We start from the raw sequence: 6932 nt of genomic DNA on the forward strand, positions 1-6932 counted from the left end.
TACCAGGGATAACAAGAGTATGGTGCTAAAATAACACAGATGCTCCTGAAAATGCTGAGGAGTCAGACTCTGGTCTATACTTAGCACTATGAAATTGCAGTACAGCACCCACAAACTAAAATCCATCGCACGTAGACCTTCTATTTAATTGAAAACTGAGATTTTGGCTATTGGGACATCAGGCTTGTAAGAATAGAGAGAGATGAATGAAACTAAAGAAAAAACTAAGTAATTTTGATTTAAAGTCTGTGAAATGGCACTACTTACTGAAAATGACACATTGTTTATCTAGGTTGGAAAGGAGAGGTCAACAACAGCATTGGTATCAAATGAGCCTTCTGAGGTTGTGACCACAGATGGATGTGTACCGTGACCGCCTTCTCCAGCTTCCAGAGGGTCTGGGAAAGATACTGAATTCACTTTTTCCTTGAGGAGCTCTAAAGCACTAAAACTGCTTGGGGAGTTTCTAAAGCAGAACCATTATGGGTCCAGATATGTGACCTCCAGAGTGCTATGCTGCCAGGAGAAAATGTTGATCTCACTATGGTGATATTTTTCTCCTGCTGATTGAAGAAAAAGGGAAAAAAAGAAGAAGAAAAAAGAAAAAAAAGCTTCTTTTCCTGATAGAGTAGTGCATAAAAACATCAATTGTCTTCAAAATGCTGTATCATAAAGAAATCATGGACTGGGGAAGAACTTTCTATTTACAAGGCACTTACAAGGACTCCAAACTGGTATCACCTACAGAAAGCGTTGACTACAGCTCCTCCCAGAAGTCCCCACAAATAGTCTGTGGTTATTGAGTTCAGCTGGTACAGCCACATGTCCAAAGGTTGCTTATATAAGTCTAAGTTTCCGTCTACACTCTCATGGGTATAGCAACAAACCTGTCATCACTGAAAACTGAAATCACATGTATTCATGCATTGGATTTGTATTGTACGCTCCAAGCAAAGATTTGTTTAGTTATGTTTGGAATACTCCAACTTTGGTGAAGTGAGCCCTAATTTGAAAAAGTTTGTGCCTAGGAATGTCAGGCAGCTACAAATCTGTACTGTAGTGCTCATATGGGAGCATCAGACAACTGTTTTTCTCCTGATGTTTAGAAGAAAAATCTGCAGTAGTCTGGACTTCAACTTTCTGGAAAACTCTAAAAATTTGTCCATCATACCTACTGTTTTTCTGCAGGACTTGCATAGTGTCTTTGAAAAAATATCAGTGATTTGTAAAATAATATGTATTGGTAACACTGTATCCTCAACATAGCTTTTTTATAAAAGAATAAGAACACAAATGTAGAAATAATTCTATTAAAGTAACACTTAAATAACCAGACTGAGCATCAAACTGCCTTTTTAGTGTGTGGATCCTGGCAGAGGGGACACAGCACAGCAATGCTTGTCTTCTTCCCTGGTGGCAGAGCCAGTTCTACTTTGTCTCGTTGTTTCATACTGGAAGTTCCTGCTCAGTAGATCTTTTACCAAAGGTTAATACCAAGGTTCAGTCTCTTTCAGCATCAGAGCCTTCAGGCTACTTTTTCTATCATATACCTGTGGCTTCATTTCTTTTACACTTGATCTTCTGGTTCTGCATTTTTTTATTCCTTCTCAAGGCTCTTGTATGTTTGGATGTTATTGATCCAATGTCAATAGGTGATATAATCTGTTAATTTTAGGGATTTTAATTTCATTGCTTTTTGTCATATTCCTTTCACTCTCATAATAAGAGTGCTTGTCATTCTAGGTTGTAAACTTGACAAAAACATCCATGACCATGACAAGCAACTCAACAAATTTAGGAGAAATGTCCAGACACTTTCATGATGGCCATGTTGAACATCACCTCTTGGAAGTCTTATGTTATACTCACCGTCAAATCAGCAGGCAGGAATCTCATCCCTCAGCCTGTGTACACTTTATATGGACACATTTATTTATAAACTGCACATTTCTACAGAATTTTCTTTGGTTTAATATAAGTCATCTTATGTGTGTGTAAGTGCCTGGGGGTGGGGATGGGAGTGTTTTATATGCAGGAACAAAATGTATTGCATCAGTTCAAAGTAAAAAAAAAGCTCATCAAAATGCTTAAAATCTTTAGAGATGAGTATTTTTTTTTCCACCAAAAAACGTCCTCCTTCTCAAAAGAAAGGTTACTTCTGTTTGCATTAGGAATTTACCACTGACTTCAGTGAAAACAGGTTTGGGTTCAATACTTTGCTGTGTCGAAAAATTCTGGAGACATTTTCCTTAGACGGAGAAACTGCGAGCTAATCTTAATTTGTGGGAAAGACAGATGTTTCTGTGGTTGTCCAGAAGATGCAGAGATTTGGCACCCTCTCACTGCTACATTTTTGGTTTTTGTGTGCATTTATAGCCTTGACTGGCTATGCAGGCTGTTTGCACAGGGGGTAGAGCATGGGCATGCTCTCCTTTTCTGCAGAGCAACACATGCCCCCAAAGGCACCAAGTTCCTCCTCCTGCTTGCCTTCTGTTTTGTGTTTGTTCTGCTAATTTTAACATTATAAACAAGAGGGGGAAACTAAACCCAAAGGTCAATTATTCTCTCTGAATCCATCTGTCCAGTTAGGAAAAAAAAGTAGAGATTGTTCATCTAGATTTAGAATACCGGATGCCTATTGAGCTTTGTGAAGGCTGCACAGGAGGAATGCTCTTCATTTTCTTACAAAAATCACACAGGCTGAAAACCTATATCCACCAGCTGCTTTCTGAACTAGATTAAGACATAAAACAAGGCAGGGAGAGGTAGGGGTCAGGAAGTGCCTTCCTCCCCTCCAAAAGCAGCCATGTTGGCTTCCACACAGTCAGATAAATACATAAAGTGCCGAACAGCAGTCATGGGCCTAAAGTGCTTCTTCCAAGATCAGCCACCTAACATAGCTTTCCAACGGGAGGAATGATGATGCATCACAGTTAATTCTACGCAAAGGGAGAAGGAGAAAGGAGAAGAGAAAAAAAATTGCACTGATAGACATCATAACTGGAAGGCTAGACAGACAGCTCTCGGGTCTGATACAGAAAAAAGGTGATCTTGCCTGTGAGTCAGGGTTTGGCTTAGGTGGTCTCAGAAAGTTAATTGTTACCTGGGAAGTGCATTACTCAGATAAAGACTTTTAATAAGTTCTGGAAATGTGAAATGCACTTAGCTTCCTGGTTTTACCTTAGTGAGGGTACTCCCAGATGTTGATTGGAGCAGAGGAGCAAACAGCAAAGATCATAGATCAATAGAATGGTTTGGCTTGGAAGGGACCTTAAAGATCACCTAGTTTCAACCCCCCTGTCATGGCCAGGGACACCTGCCACTAGACCAGTTTGCTCAAAGCCCCATCCAAACTGGCCTTGAACACTTCCAGGGATGGAGCATCCGCCATGTCTCTGAATAACCTGTTCCAGTGCTTCAGCACCCTCACAATTAAGAATTTTTTTCCTAATATGAAAATATTGTATATCTAGATCTCTATATCTAATATCTAATGCTAAAAAGCATTTAAACTGTCTATGTCCTGTGTGGCAGATGGACAGACAGCTAGAATTGTAAATAACATAACAAAGATATATACGAAGCATAAGCAACCATTTTAAAATGGTACTTTATCCTTAAAAGTACATATGTTAAAAGCTATTCCTCCTCACAGAACATCAGCACCAGAGCAGATACACTCAGTGAAAAGCAAAAAACCTGAAATTAGGTTAAATTCAAATGAAAGGGAATTAATTCTTGTCCACAACTGAGGAGACCTGTGTAGAAATGCCATTGCTGAGGTATACACTTGTGAGACCTGCTATGAATCAGTGCCCAGGATTACACTGCACCTAAGTGCCTCCTTTTGCAGAGGTGCTCGTAAAAGAGGGGAAAAGACAACAACCACAACCAAGAGAAATGAGAAGCTCTTTGCCGTAAAGCCTTCTGGCTTTTCCAACTGGTCTAATAAAACCTTGCCCTCCAGTTTTCTCTCCCAGGAGAAGTAAGAAGTTTTTTATGAACTTGAGTCAAGATATTTGGAAATTTGGCAATGTCTGCAGAAACCAGCCTGCTGATGAAGAAAAGAAAGTTAAATCAGTCGGCTTTTGCCCTGAGCACAGGGCTGGATAAATATTCTTTTTCTAACAATAATTTTATTTTTGTCTCCTCAGGCAAGTAATTTAAAACATCAACAGACATGAGTCCAAACTCATCACAAGAATAGCTGAAAGCAAACTAGTCTTTATTTATACTAGTTTGAGATTAACAGAACTTTTAAAATGTAGATTGTAGGTAGCACAGCAAAGCTCCAAAACTATCCTAACCTGAGCCAAAGTCAGGCTGAATCAAGAAAGAAAGGTAGAAATGGTTCACCTCTGTACTCCCTGGTCTCAAACTTTGCTTCCAGCTCTGGTGATTAATGTATATCACTTCATAAGAAGAATTTGCATCTCCTCAGTATGCCTACCTGAAAGCAAAACCAACTGTGTCTTCTTCTCTAGTACTCCCTGCAAAAAAAAGAAAAATTCAAAACAAGGACATGAAATGCATAGAATGAGAATTAAAAATTTCTAAAAACCTTCATACAATTACTCTGTTTACAGTGATCACTTAAATTGTAAGCATTTTCCACTTTAAAATGTAAAAACAATTTTCAAGTATTTAGGAAATGAAGCAGGGGAAGGCCAACATGGGAATAAAGCTTAAAAAACCAATACACACTTCTGCTACATTTACATGGCTATATTGCTATTCTCCCCAGCACATCTTAAATCAGCATTAATAAAATAAGCATGGTGCTTTGTCTTTTCACCTTAGATAAGGAGGATAAGACAACAAACAAAATTTGATGTTTTTTTTTCTTTAAGATATATACTTTAAAACATGTTTAAGAGCTGCCAGGTTATCATGTGTGCCTGCGGAAATGTATGGTGCTGATAGAGGCATAGGTGGAATGTGTCCACCTTGCTCTTCTTGAAGCATTGGACTTGGATCAAGACAGAAAAGTTTTCTAACCCCTTCTACCTGTGCTGGCAGTAATGTTCCCTAGGAACCCATCCTGCTGGCAGCATTCCAGAGACAACATCCAGTTCAACCCAAAACCTTTCCTGCTCTAAGTTCCCTGTCCACATCGAACACAAACTGGATTGTCAGTGAAGCTGGTTTTATTCTGCATAGGCATTACCCCAATGTAAAAAGCTTCCAGCTGGATCTGCAAGATGCTTCTCCAACCCTTTTGCATCGCATTGATGTCAAAATCTGGATTCATGCAGATCAATCCAATGATAAAAATCATTACATTAAAAAGGTAAATAAAAGGTGATTAATTTACATTTCACAGGTGAGAGCAGAATTCTTGTTGCCCTCTATTAGAAAGGTGATGTAGCTATTGTCTATCTACTTTACAAAGAATTATTATAAGACTTTGCATTAATTATTAGTATCAAATCAATGTTCAATATTCATGAATTTCCTGCATGGAAGCTAAATTGTGTAAGAGAAAACCCAGCAGGCAACTAACTAAAAGCATGCCACATAGTACAGGGTACATTAGAAATAGGCTGAAAACAAACCTTTTTATGCCTTTGAGAAAACCTGCTGCCTGCAAATGGACAGGACTGCTCTCTAGCAAGAACACCTCAATGCCAGGATACACCAGCAGGGATAAACCAGGTGAGAGTAACTACCCATGATCAGGTCAAATCTTCATAATTAATTGACTCATTAAGGAACAGTAGAGAAGCACATACTTGAAAAACAGGATGCCATGCAGAGGGATCTGGGCAAGTTTAAGTGAGCTTCAAGGGAATCTCATGTGGTCCAATTCCAGGTGCAGGATGCTGTATCTGGCTCAAGGCAGCACCAGGTATCAACACAGTTGGGGGAATGAACAGACTGAGGGCTGCCCTGCCGAGAAGGACTTGGGAGTGCTGGTGGGTGAGAGGCTGGACATGACCCAGCAATGTGCACTTACAGCCCAGAAATCCAGTTGTATCCTGGGCTGTCACAAAAGCAGTGTGGCCAGCAGGGTGAGGGAGGGGATTCCTTCCTTCTATCTGCTCTGGTGAGACCGCACCTGGAGAGCTGCATCCAGCTCTGGGGTCCTTGGCACAAAAAGGACTTTAGTCTGTTTGAGCAAGTCCAGAGCAGGCCACCAAGCTGATTCAAGGGAGGGAGAACCTTTTCTCTGAGAAAAAGCTGAGAGAACTGGGATTGTTCAGCCTAGAGAAAAGACATCTTAGGGATAACCTAATTTTAGCCTTCCAGTACCTCAAGGGAGCCTATAAGGAAGAAGAGGAGAGACCTCTTACAAGGATATGTAGTGACAGGACAAGGGAGAAGGGCTTCAATCTGAAAGAGTAGGTTAGGATTAAGTATTAGGAAAAAATTCTTCCTTGTGAGGGTGGTGAGGCACTGGAAGAGCTTCCCCAGAGAAGCTATCCTTGAATCTGTTCAAGGATAGCTGAACCATCTTTCAATGTGTTCAAGGCCAGGCTGGATGGGGCTTTGAACAACCTGGTCTAGTGGAAGGTCCCTGCCTATGGCAGGTGAGTTGGAACTAGCCAATCTTTAAGACAGGCTATTCTATGATTCTGCAACTTTTTAATCAATACTTCAGTATGTGAACCATGTCATGCAATGGTTTGAGGGAGCAATGGACAAGCTGATATTTAGTAAAGGTAGTAAGAGTTTTTTAAAAAGAAAAAAACTTGCTGAATCTCTCGGGGCTTGGTTAGGTGACTGCCTTCCTCCAGAAGAGGAGGTTCTGTTCAGAGAAGGTGGTAACCTGATGTCTCCCTGTGCTCCTCCCAGCAGCATTACTTATAGGCCAAGATCAGATTTAGAATTATTTAGACTGTGTTTTCTTCATATGTTTGGTCTCCTAATGATGCAAAAAATTTCTGGTGAAGTTGCCAAAGTCTCTTAATGTGAGTGTTGGGAATCGTGCA

The sequence above is a fragment of the Camarhynchus parvulus genome, chromosome 3, assembly GCF_901933205.1.
Source record: "Camarhynchus parvulus chromosome 3, STF_HiC, whole genome shotgun sequence".
In the NCBI taxonomy this organism is placed as follows: Eukaryota; Metazoa; Chordata; class Aves; order Passeriformes; family Thraupidae; genus Camarhynchus; species Camarhynchus parvulus.